This window comes from Blennius ocellaris (assembly GCF_963422515.1).
Source record: "Blennius ocellaris genome assembly, contig: SCAFFOLD_63, whole genome shotgun sequence".
Lineage (NCBI taxonomy): Eukaryota > Metazoa > Chordata > Actinopteri > Blenniiformes > Blenniidae > Blennius > Blennius ocellaris.
The window spans coordinates 191,566-204,329 of NW_027662083.1; the positions used below are offsets into that span (position 1 = coordinate 191,566).

The following is a 12,764-nucleotide window of genomic DNA, read 5'->3' on the forward strand; positions in this document are numbered from 1 at the left end:
AGGTGGATGAACGCAAAGCAGGTGGCGTGAAAGCAAAGCAGGTGGATGAAAGCAAAGCAGGTGGATAAACGCAAAGCAGGTGGCGTGAAAGCAAAGCAGGTGGATGAACGCAAAGCAGGTGGATGAAAGCAAAGCAAGTGGATGAACGCAAAGCAGGGGGCGTGAAAGCAAAGCAGGTGGATGAAAGCAAAGCAGGTGGCGTGAAAGCAAAGCAGGTGGTGTGAAAGCAAAGCAGGTGGCGTGAAAGCAAAGCAGGTGGCGTGAAAGCAAAGCAGGTGAATGAAAGCAAAGCAGGCAGATGAAAGCAAAGCAAGTGGATGAACGCAAAGCAGGGGGCGTGAAAGCAAAGCAGGTGGATGAAAGCAAAGCAGGTGGCGTGAAAGCAAAGCAGGTGGCGTGAAAGCAAAGCAGGTGAATCAAAGCAAAGCAGGTGAATGAAAGCAAAGCAGGTGGCGTGAAAGCAAAGCAGGTGAATGAAAGCAAAGCAGGTGGCGTGAAAGCAAAGCAGGTGAATGAAAGCAAAGCAGGCAGATGAAAGCAAAGCAAGTGGATCGCGTCTATCAAGTACAGTAACTTTCATTTGACGTAATGATGAAACAGCCATACGGGCTGATGAGGTGCCATACACCACCGGGTCTCTGCTAAACCTTTTAGTTCTCATGTATATAAACAAAAATAAAGAAAGTCCGACCCACAATAACTCTATTATTCATCAACAAGACTATGAATGAAAAGATAGAATCACTGTTGCAATGGTTCAACTGGTTCACGTCATTCTGACGAGGAATGTTGTGCCTGTTTACACCAGATTATTCCAGAGGGGGGGGGGGGGGAGAGACAGAACTAAAACAAACAGTGAGCTGCCCTCCTCTCGTCCCCTGCCACCGTTACAATACAGCCATTTAAGCCTGACGTCTCCGCTGGGGGTGAAACGGCTGCACGAACAGACAACAACAACAAAACTCCTCACTGTGATCACAGAGAAGAAGAAAGTATTTTAAATTATATATATAAGGATCACTCTATGTGTCACTTTGATCAACAAATGCTGAGAATCTATGGACAACGTACATTAAAGTCTAAGTTCACGTGAACAAACGGACGTGAGAACGTTTGTATTTGGTCGTCTTTATGACACGAGAAGGGACGGATGTGGGACGGATGTGGGACGGACCATCGATCGGCTGGGGTTTGTTGTATTGATCACATTTAAAACGAGGTCGTAAACGTCTCCATGTCAACACCCACTTTGATTAACAGACCAAAACAAATCAACAATGTAGTAAAACTCCCTAAAGGAACTATCGGATCTCGAGTTTCAGAGTAAATTCCAGGTGTTTTTTTACTTTATTACTCCGTAAACATGCATGGAGCTGCAGCACTGCTCGCTGAGACTTTTGACATCTTTAATAAATGAAAAGCTTATTTAACCCTTGTGTGGCGTTCAAAAAAACTCCCTTTGGTGGCGTTCGTGGCTGTTTTCATCCACGAACTTTACAGCCGTAAAATTACATCAGAAGAATATTTTTTTCAACTTTTTTTTGCATAAATCTGTAAATCAACCTCAGTCCTGATCAAAACTCCCAAATATTAAAACAAAATTAATTAATTAACCCTTTAAATGCCCATTTAGAAGATGAAGTCACTGGTTTTGGGAGGGAAAAACACAAAATTACCTCTTTTCCATGTAAAATGTGATCGGATATTGGTAAAAATATATAAGATAAATATTTCTATAATTTTTTTTTGCATGAATCTGTTAATCAACTTCCGTCCTGATCAAAACTACCAAATATTTTATAATTTTTTTTCTAAATGAACCCTTTAAATACCCATTTAGAAGATAAAGGCACTGATATGGGTAAAAATACACACAAAATTACTCATTTTCAATGTAAAATGTGATCGGATATTGGATTTTTTATTATTTTTTTTACATGATATTACAGTCTTGGATGTGCCAAAGATTAGTAATGGAACTGACTTTGAAGCATATTTAGTTTTTGTGCAGCATCAGATTTTCAAAAATACTTCCTTTCGTTCGTGGCTGTTTTCATCCACGAACTTTGACTCCTGTAAAAATATATCGGCTAAATATTTTTTTCAACTTTTTTTTGCATAAATCTGTTAATCAACCTCCGTTGAACTTTTGCCATCTTTAATAAATGAAAAGCTTATTTAACTGTTCACAGGCCTGAAACCCACTTTACAGGGTTCAAAGGCGTCAAACCCTGAGCCTGTTATTTTTAATTCAGTGCTTCTGAGCCGGCACTGGACTGACGTGTTGACGTCGGTTGCCAATAATTCTCATTCCAGAGAGGATTTCAGGTTCTTACCAAAGAGTCCAGCCTTTTAGTTTTGTTACAGGGAAAGAATTCAAATATGTGATACGATCTGGGACGTTCCTGGTTACAACTTCCTGTGTTGACCAGATCAACGTTTGTTAAGAATCGTCTAAAAAAAAAAAGAAGCAAAATACTCAGAAAACTGTTAAAGTCCCAGTGAAATGCAAAACACTACTTTGCAAAAAACGATAGTTGGGGTTCTACTTGTAAGGTTCCTCCGACTCTGCCCCACCACTGTTGTCGCATAACAAAGTTAATTTGAATTCTGAATCTCCAGCCGACGAAGTCGGGGAATCCTTCTCCTTCGGGGGCCATTGTGGGCGGAGCCTATGTGTGACGTCACGAGTTGTGCAGATCTCGATCTGTTGTGTTTATATTGGCTTGTTTCCCTCTTAGATATTTCTTTACTAGAACTGGAACGACGACAGACGTGTTTCGACTATCGGCTATTTTCTCGCAGATTGCCGCGTTTCAACATTTTACCCTTCAGGCAGTTAGCAGGAAAATGTTCCTAGAAGAGTCACCAGAGTGTTTTGGAGGTGAATCTTCATTTCACTGGGACTTTAAGATGTTGCACCGTAAACTCAGATTAATGACTTGTAGGGAACAGAAAACCAGTAGAAGTCAGATTCCAGCCTTCTCACAGTTCATGTACCCTCTACTGTGTTTTCTTTACTGATCTGGTGCTTTAGCGTCGACCTCTGTGCCCCCCCCCCCCCCCCCCCCCGTCTACATTCTGGTCTCGTAACTCCACCCAAATCTTGGTTTTCAGGCCGTCTCATTCTGTGAAACCCGCCACTGGCAGAGAGACGAGAGATTTTCTGTTCATCCACCTCAGCAGGGCGTCCGGATCCCGAAGAGGCCAGAAGAAAACGAAGGGGAGGAGGTTCTTCAGACCTCACGATCAAGAGACGAGTCCATCACCGGAGTCACGCACCTCCAACAAGCCAGACAGGACTGTAGAACAGCGGGAACTTCATTAAGACGGAAGCACATTTCTTTGACGAGCCATCAAATAAAACGTAATCCTCTTTGACCGGCTGCTTCTCCGGGAGTCGTTCTCCGGGAGTCGTCCAGGAGTCGTTGCCACTTGAGGCAACGATTTGGACGGTTGTGGGTTATTTGTCGTTTACGTCAGACGTTCCCGCTGCAGCTCGGACTTGCGTTTGGGGAGATTCTACATTCTACGTTCCACACCATACGTTCTCTAAGCATCTAACCATGGAAGCTTGACTTTACTTAACCGTGTACTTTCACCGTGTCTGCATGTGAGATTCCACTCTGGGCTGTCTGACGTTTGTTCAGGTACCTGAACAGCAGCTGTGTTTGTCTCTCTGAAGGAGTCTGGGGGGGGGGTCAGCTCCCATCAAACAAAGGAAAACAACACCCCCTTGGCGTCTGAAGCTCCGCCCCCTGCTGGACACCTCCACCACCTCCTCTTCCCAGTTGGAGCTGGAAGGAGGGGCGGCCTGCAGGTCGGACAGGGATCGTCACGCCACCAAACCACCGCCCGACTTCAAAAAAAAAAAAACCTCCGCCAGCACAAAGTAGAACCAGAGTAAAGCTCCCAGACGGAAAACCCGGCAGACTGAAGCCGATGCTCGCTTGTTTGTTTAACTCCCAAATCCAAACATGCAGAGAAACCTGGGAAAACAAACAAGGTGGCTTGAGGCGACCGGTGGGAGAGAGAGAGCATGGTAGAATATCGCTTTATGACTCATATAGACGGGCTGACGGACTTCAGAATCAGTGAAGGGAGGCGAAGACGATTCGTCTCCTCAGGACGGTTTTAGGAGTCGTTTTTAAAGAAGACAAACAAAACAGAAACAGAAATGATTGACTTCAAGGTTTCAGCAGCAGAGTCGCTCGTTTCTTATGAACGACGGTCATTGGGGAAGAAGAACAAGCTGTTTCTGAACTCCATCACATGTCCACTACGTCTCCCGACCACCTGGACCCGGAACGTCTCCGTCTCCGGCACACGACTGGTGGGAACCGAGGGAGGCAAGGAGGCTGCAAGGCTTCCAGACTGAACGGAGGTTATTGCACTTTGAGCTTGAGCCCTGAAGCCCGAGGACATGATTCTGAAGCAATAACAAAACCTCCTCACCGAGCAACCAGCTGCCTCTGAACCTGGAGACCAGGGGTGTCCAACACGCGGCCCGGGGGCCAGAAGCGGCCCAGCAGACGGTCTAATCCGGCCGCCATGGAATTATTTTTTTTTTTTTTTAAGTATAAATATGAAAACTAACAGAGGCTGATCTAAAAACACTAAATTGGCAAAAATGCCATTCAAAACCGCCCTTGGTCAGAATTTATTAATGCGTCTGTTGAGGTCACATGACGCAATGCCTTTCACAATAAAACAATGAGTCCAATTTATGGGAAGTGATACTTGAGACACGTAAACTCAAAACAATTTCCAGATGATGACAAATGGTTTTAATCCTGAATAAAAATACGACATCCAGATACAGGTGACTGAGGGGTTTGTTTTTTTTTTGCAAATGTAATAATATCTGATTAACTTTAATATGTCTATTTCAGAATAGACTGGCAAATTCTTGCAGATCAAAAGGATCAAAAGAAGGAAAGACTTTGATGTTTGTCCACATCTGCAGTTTAATATGTTAAGTTAGACTTGTCGGCCCCCCAGAGGTCAGATCAGGTTGATGTGGCCCCTCAACTGAAACCAGTTTGACGCCCCTGGTTAAGAACATCGACATCGCGGCTCATTCTGGATCCAGACGATCGGCTGAATCTACGAGCCCGAGACAGAAAAGCCGCGTGAATTTTCTGGAGCTAAAACCTTGAGAAACCCTCGTCTGAGTGACGAACAAACCGGGGCTCATGAGTCACATCTCGCCGACACGAAGTTAAGACTCGCACCGATTGGCTTTTTTATAATATGGTTTGATTACAGGAGTAAAGAGTCGGACGTTTGGCTTCTGGGCCTGTTTTTCCAGTCCGATGACCTCCAGGGCTGCTCCTGTTACACACAGCAGATGACCTGAGCGCCGGGACAAGAAGCAGCAGCAGCAGTAGAAGCAGAGCAGCAGAGCAGCAGAGCAGCAGCAATAGTAGTAGTAGAAGCAGAGCAGCAGTAGAGCAGCAGAGCAGCAGTAGAGCAGCAGCAGCAGAGCAGCAGTAGCAGAGCAGCAGTAGAGCAGCAGCAGCAGAGCAGCAGTAGAGCAGCAGTAGCAGAGCAGCAGCAGCAGCAGAGCAGCAGTAGAGCAGCAGCAGTAGAGCAGCAGCAGCAGAGCAGCAGTAGCAGAGCAGCAGTAGAGCAGCAGCAGCAGTAGAGCAGCAGTAGAGCAGCAGCAGCAGAGCAGCAGTAGAGCAGCAGTAGCAGAGCAGTAGAGCAGCAGCAGCAGTAGAGCAGCAGCAGCAGCAGTAGAGCAGCAGCAGCGCAGCAGTAGAGCAGCAGCAGCAGCAGAGCAGCAGTAGAGCAGCAGCAGCAGTAGAGCAGCAGCTGAGCAGCAGTAGAGCAGCAGAGCAGTAGAGCAGCAGCTGAGCAGCAGTAGAGCAGCAGAGCAGTAGAGCAGCAGCAGCAGTAGAGCAGCAGCTGAGCAGCAGTAGAGCAGCAGTAGAGCAGCAGCAGTAGAGCAGCAGCTGAGCAGCAGTAGAGCAGCAGTAGAGCAGCAGTAGAGCAGCTGAGCAGTAGAGCAGCAGCAGCAGCTGAGCAGCAGTAGAGCAGCAGAGCAGTAGCAGCAGTAGAGCAGCTGAGCAGCAGCTGAGCAGCAGCTGAGCAGCAGTAGAGCAGCAGAGCAGTAGCAGCAGTAGAGCAGCAGCAGCAGCAGAGCAGTAGAGCAGCAGCAGCAGAGCAGCAGAGCAGCAGCAGCAGAGCAGTAGAGCAGCAGCAGCAGAGCAGCAGAGCAGCAGCAGCCAGGGCGAGAAGAAAAAGAGAAGATGCTTCTCATATCAGAAGAACAGAGCTTCTTCACCTCCACCTGTCGCTTCAGGCAAGTTCACGACCCGACACCCGTTTCCTGCCCGGCTCAAGTAACCTGCTGAGGAACCTGCCTGACGCCACGGAGATTCCGCTGCCCGGGGTTATTCATGAGAGAGAAGAAGAAGGAGGGAGAGAGAGAGAGAGAGATCCCTCCGTCCAGCTCTGGCATGCTAGGAATGTGTGGCGTCTCCAGCGCCGACACACCGTCTCTTTCCCACCGGCTGCAGACGAGAGGAAAACTCTCCTCTCCCTTCTCTCCCTCCGATAAATGGCCCTATTTCCTCTGCTGGGCGGAGCTTCTGACAATAATAGAGTGACATCACGAGTTGTGCACACGCCCAAGTTGTGTTTACATTATGGAGGATCAGAGTTTTGACCACGAAGAGGCTGAATTGAACCAGATTTCATCATCATCATCATTTCAAACCCAGTGATTGATGAAGAAGACACAGAAGGTGGTTCTGCCATCGGTGACCCCGTCTGGAACATGTTTGAGGAAGCAGAAGACGCTTCGTCCTCCATTCGTCCTCGTCTCCTCGCCTCAGCAGTTTTCACCTTTGAGGCTTTGAGTTCGGACTTTTGGCAGAACGACCGGCTTCCTGGATCCAACACGTCCAAGAGCTTTTCTGACTGTGGAACCACTGAAGATGAGTCCAGGTGTTACTTGATCGTCTACTAGCCGCCAGAGCTAGCGGCTCCCGCTAGCCGCCAGAGCTAACGTCTAGCGGCTCCCGCCGCCTCTGCTTCTTTTCTCCTCTCTGGTCTCTTCCAGACTCAATCTTTCATCAAGGCTCATAAAACGTCGACTATAACTTCAAAACACTGTTAAAACTTCGATATTTAAGGGGGAAACAAGACAATATGAACACCACAGATCGAGATCTGCACAACTCGTGACATCACGCATAGGCTCCGCCCACGAAGGAGAAGGATTCCCCGATTTCGTTGGCTGGAGATTCAAAATTCAAATAACTTTGTTATGCGACAACAGTGGTGGGGCAGAGTCGGAGGAACCTTACAAGTAGAACCCCAACTATCGGTTTTTTGCAAAGTACTGTGCAATGGGACTTTAAAACCTGTTTGTGACATTAAATTAGTTGTTTTTTTTCCTGCGTATGTTGATAATGATGTTAATCCTGTGGCTTCTGTTGTTTCATACTTAAAAAAAACCCAATTACAAACAACTAAGCTCCACAATCATCGATCATTATCTGATTAAAAGGGAGGTTCAGAGGTTTACTGGCCATTTGTGGTGCGGGAACCACTTTTGGAAAAACAACGTGCAAAGAGTTCAGAAAGTGCACCGTCGACATTTAAAAGACAATTTCACGATAAGAAAACAAAACAAAAACAAACAATCAGTGCCACATAAAATGTCTAGTGTCAAAATACAGTGCAATAAAAGTCCCTGTAAAATAAGATCAAAGTGTCTTGAAAAAACCAATCAAACAAAACAAGCCATCAAAGCCTTATAAAGATGCATTGGTTAAAAAAAAACTCTAATAAAATGTCCATACAGGAGTTGACCAGGGGACATCTTGTCCAAAACGAACACGAGACGATCGCACGTCTTATTGGTTCTACTTGTTTTCCTAAATATGTTATTTAAAATGTATTTATTAGATACTATCTATAAGTTATTCAAAATGTATTAATGAGATAGTATCTATGAGTTATTTAAGACTCCGACCCGCCAGATGATCTAATCCGGCTGCCATGTGGTTTAAATTTTTTTTTTTAAAGTATAAATATGAAAACTGACAGAGGCTGATCTAAAAACACAAGATTGGCAAAAATGACGTTCAAACCCACCCTTGGTCAGACTTTATTAATGCGTCTGTGGAGGTCACATGATGCAACACCTTTCACAATAAAACAATTCCAAAACAAGTCCAACTTATGTGAAGTGATACTTTAGACACGTAAACGCAAAACAATTGTTTTAATCCTGAATAAAAATACAATATCCAGATACAGGTGACTGAGTTTTTTTTCCGTCAAATATAATAATATCTGATTTCCTTTAATATGTATATTCCAGAATAGGCAAATGGCAAATTCTTGCAGTTTTAAAAGGATCAAAAGAAGGAAAGACTTTGATGTTTGTCCAGATCTGCAGTTTAATATGTGACGTTTGACTTGTTGGGCCCCCAGAGGTCAGATCAGGTTGATGTGGCCCCTCAACTGAAACCAGTTTGACGCCCCTGGTTTAGAGGGAAGTTGACGACACTTGAGACACGAATCGTCTAATCATCTAGCCGGGAACTCGGGGAACTCGTTCACCGGGAAGCAGGTGAACTTTCACACGGAGAGCAACAGGAACCGGATGAACTCCGACACACGTCGTCACGGCGGCTGGGGTCGTTGTAAAAAGAGTCGTTCGTCAGAAGCAGACGACTCCCGGATGTGCGCTCCCGTCAAGTGAGCCCGCACTCAATTTTAACTGCGCTTTTATTAGCGCCTTTACGGTAAAACACAAGACCATCATTTTCGATCAACAGGTCCAAGTTTAAGAGTACTTTTCTCTAAATCCCTACAGTAATATACTTTGATATTACTTGTAGTAATAAAGGAGTATGTCTAGTATTGCCCTGAAGTTGAATTAGATGTAAACCTATGGAGGATTCCTTTTTATTGCATTTTGAAAACAGACCAGAGGCCACTATTTTCGTTAATTTGCTCTTAGTTTAAGAGGACTTTTCTCCAATTTCCTACAGTAATATTCTTTGATATTACTTGCAGTAGTAAAGGAGTAGGTATAGTATTGCCCCGAAGTGGAATTGGGCATAAAACTATGAAGAATTTATTTTTATTGCATTTTGAAAACAGGCGAGAGACCATCATTTTCGTTAATTTGTTCTTAGTTTAAGAGTACTTTTCTCCAAATTCCTACAGTAATACTCTTTCATATTGCTCGCAGTAGTAAAGGAATATGTATAGTATTGCCCTGAAGTGGAATTGGGCATAAACCTATGAAGGATTCCTTTTTATTGCATTTTGAAAACAGAGACCATTATTTTCGTTAGGTTGCTCCAAGTCTAAGAGTACTTTACTCCAAATTCCTAAAGTAATATACTTTGATATTACTTGCAGTAATAAAGGAGTATATTTAGTATTACCCTGAAGTGGAATCAGGCATAAACCTATGAAGAATTTCTTTTTATTGCATTTTGAAAACAGGCGATAGACCATTATTTTCGTTAATTTGCTCCAAGCTTAAGAGTACTTTTCTCCAAATTCCTACAGTAATATACTCTGATATTACTTGCAGTAGTAAAGGAATATGTATAGTATTGCACTGAAGTGAAATTGGGCATAAACCTATGAAGGATTCCTTTTTATTGCATTTTGAAAACAGATGAGAGATCATCATTTTCGACCAACAGATTCAAGTTTAAGAGTACTTTTCTCCAAACTCCTAGAGTAATACTCTTTGATGTTACTTGTAGTAATAAAGGAGTATGTATAGTATTGCCCTGAAGTGGAATTGGGCATAAACCTATGGAGGATTCCTTTTTATTGCATTTTGAAAACCATTATTTTCGTTAATTTGCTCCAAGTTTAAGAGTACTTTTCTCCAAATTCCTACAGTAATATACTCTGATATTACTTGTAGTAATAAAGGAGTATGTCTAGTATTGCACTGGAGTGAAATCAGATGTAAACCTATGAGTGCTTGTCTGTCGTTGCTTTCAGGGCTTTTATTTTGAAGGATTTCCTTCCAGCGTTGCGGCCGTACGCCGGCTTGTGTTTTACCGTAAATGCGCTAATAAAAGCGCAGTTTGGAATCGAGTGCGGGCGGATAAGCCGTCCGGGGAGCCTTAAAGGGTCTTTAGCGAGGAAACCGACGTAGAAAAATGTAGCAGCGACGTTGAAACGGACACAACTTCCACATCCCCGGGCTCCACGAGCTTCCCCTCGCGGGCCCACACGAAAGCGAGGGGCAGGGAGGAACCTCCGGTCCCCTACACCCCCACCCCCTCCTCCCTCCCTCCCCCCTCCTCCTCCGGGCTGCTCGGACCCGGAGCGCCCGGACCCGAGCGCGGCTAACGTTAGCCGCCGCTAGCGAGTCAAAGAGCGGCGCCCAAAACACGCAGTAAAGTCGGGCTCCGGACCCGCAAGAGGCTCGCTCACCCGCCGAGGCTCCGGGAAAAGTCGTTCCTCCGCCGCCGCGCCGCGCCGGGAAACTTTCCTGCGGCTTGGAAGCGCTGGAGTCGCTCACTTGGGGCGAAACTGTGGAACATTAGCCGAAGTCTCACTTTCCCGACGCCATGTTGAGTGTGGGAAGGAGGAGGGAGAGAGAGAGAAAAAAAAAAACGGCACATCCGGGACACCGCCGCCGGTCTCCATGGAAACCGAGTCCGCCACGGGCCGTGTGACGTCATATTCATTTGTTACGTTATAAAGTAGATAGTAGCTATTAGTTATTTAAGATTTATATATGTATTACATTTGATTAGATATTTAAGACTCGTTTATGTAATAAATAGTATCTATGAGTTATTTAAGACTCAATTATATATTAAAATGTATTTATTAGATAGTATCTATAAGTTATTTAAGACTCAGTTATATATTAAAATGTATTTATTAGATAGTGTCTATGAGTTATTAAAGACGCAATTATATATTAAAATGTATCAATGAGATAGTATCTATAAGTTATTTAAAATGTATTTATTAGATAGTATCTATAAGTTATTTAAGACTCAGTTATATATTAAAATGTATTTATTAGATAGTATCTATAAGTTACTTAAGACGTAATTATGTATCATAATGTATTTATTAGATATCTAGTTATGTAAAATTTATTTATTAGATAGTATCTATGTTATTTAAAATGTATTTATTAGATATCTAGTTATGTAAAATTTATTTATTAGATAGTATCTATGTTATTTAAAATGTATTTATTAGATAGTGTCTATGAGTTATTTAAGACGCAATTATATATTAAAATGTATCATAGAGATAGTATCTATAAGTTATTTAAAATGTATTTATTAGATAGTATCTATAAGTTATTTAAGACGTAACTATGTATTATAATGTATTTATTAGATAGTATCTATGTTATTTAAAATGTATTTATTAGATAGTATCTATGTTATTTAAAATGTATTTATTAGATAGCATCTATAAGTTATTTAAGACGCAATTATATATTAAAATGTATTTATTAGATAGTATCTATGAGTTATTTAAAATGTATTTATTAGATAGTATCTATGTTATTTAAAATGTATTTATTAGATAGCATCTATAAGTTATTTAAGACGCAATTATATATTAAAATGTATTTATTAGATAGTATCTATGAGTTATTTAAAATGTATTTATTAGATAGTATCTATGAGTTATTTAAAATGGATGTATTTATTATATAATATCTGTTTTTTTGTGTGTATTTATTAGACATTATCTATGAGTTATTTAAATTGTATTTATTTATTAGGTAGTAGCTTTGAGTCAATATCTATGACTGTAATCTCTATCTGTCAATCTATTTGGATAAATCCATCTTTTTTTATGAACATGCATATGCAGATTTCTTCCTGAGTTTTCGGGGTCCCTGTTGATATATATATATATATATTATATATATATATGTGTGTGTGTGTGGGTGTTCGTGTGTGTGTGTGTGTGTGTGTGTGTGCGTGTGTGCGTGTGTCTTGTGAAGACAGAGCCGCTGCAGTTCACCCTGGTGACCGGCAGAGGGCAGCAGCAGTAAAGAAACAAGGAGTTGTTGAACAGTATTTTATACATGTAATGGGTGGATGACCTTTAGATAATCTTATTTTTCTATTCTCTGTCAGCCAGTGGCGGGCATTCAAGGCAGTCAAGGCCTTCATGGCCTTCAAGGCCTTAAACACGACAACAAATTCAAAAACACAACAGCAAATTCAGAAACACAACAGCAAATTGAAAAACACAACAACAAATTCAAAAACACAACAACAAATTCAAAAACACAACAGCAAATTCAAAAACACAACAGCAAATTCAAAAAACACAACAGCAAATTCAAAAACACGACAGAAAATTCAAAAACACGACAACAAATTCAAAAACACAACAACAAATTCAAAAACACAACAGCAAATTCAAAAACACAACAGCAAATTCAAAAACACGACAGAAAATTCAAAAACACGACAACAAATTCAAAAACACAACAACAAATTCAAAAACACAACAACAAATTCAAAAACACAACAGCAAATTCAAAAACACGACAGAAAATTCAAAAACACGACAACAAATTCAAAAACACAACAACAAATTCAAAAAACACAACAGCAAATTCAAAAACACAACAACAAATTCAAAAACACAACAACAAATTCAAAAACACAACAGTAAATTCAAAAACACAACAGCAAATTGAAAAACACAACAGCAAATTCAAAAACACAACTGCACATTGAAAAACACAACAACAAATTCAAAAACACAACAACAAA

At 42.1% G+C, this 12,764-nt stretch overlaps 1 protein-coding gene across 1 annotated transcript in view; it reads right to left on the bottom strand.

Annotated features, from left to right (window-relative positions):
• The window catches only part of pak4 (p21 protein (Cdc42/Rac)-activated kinase 4), a 43,178-nt gene extending 32,615 nt beyond the window's left edge, over positions 1-10,563 (bottom strand). The window contains 1 exon segment of the mRNA XM_080521233.1: positions 10,432-10,563. The gene's annotated coding sequence lies outside the window, so the exon portion shown is untranslated.
• Between the last annotated feature and the right edge of the window lie 2,201 nt (positions 10,564-12,764).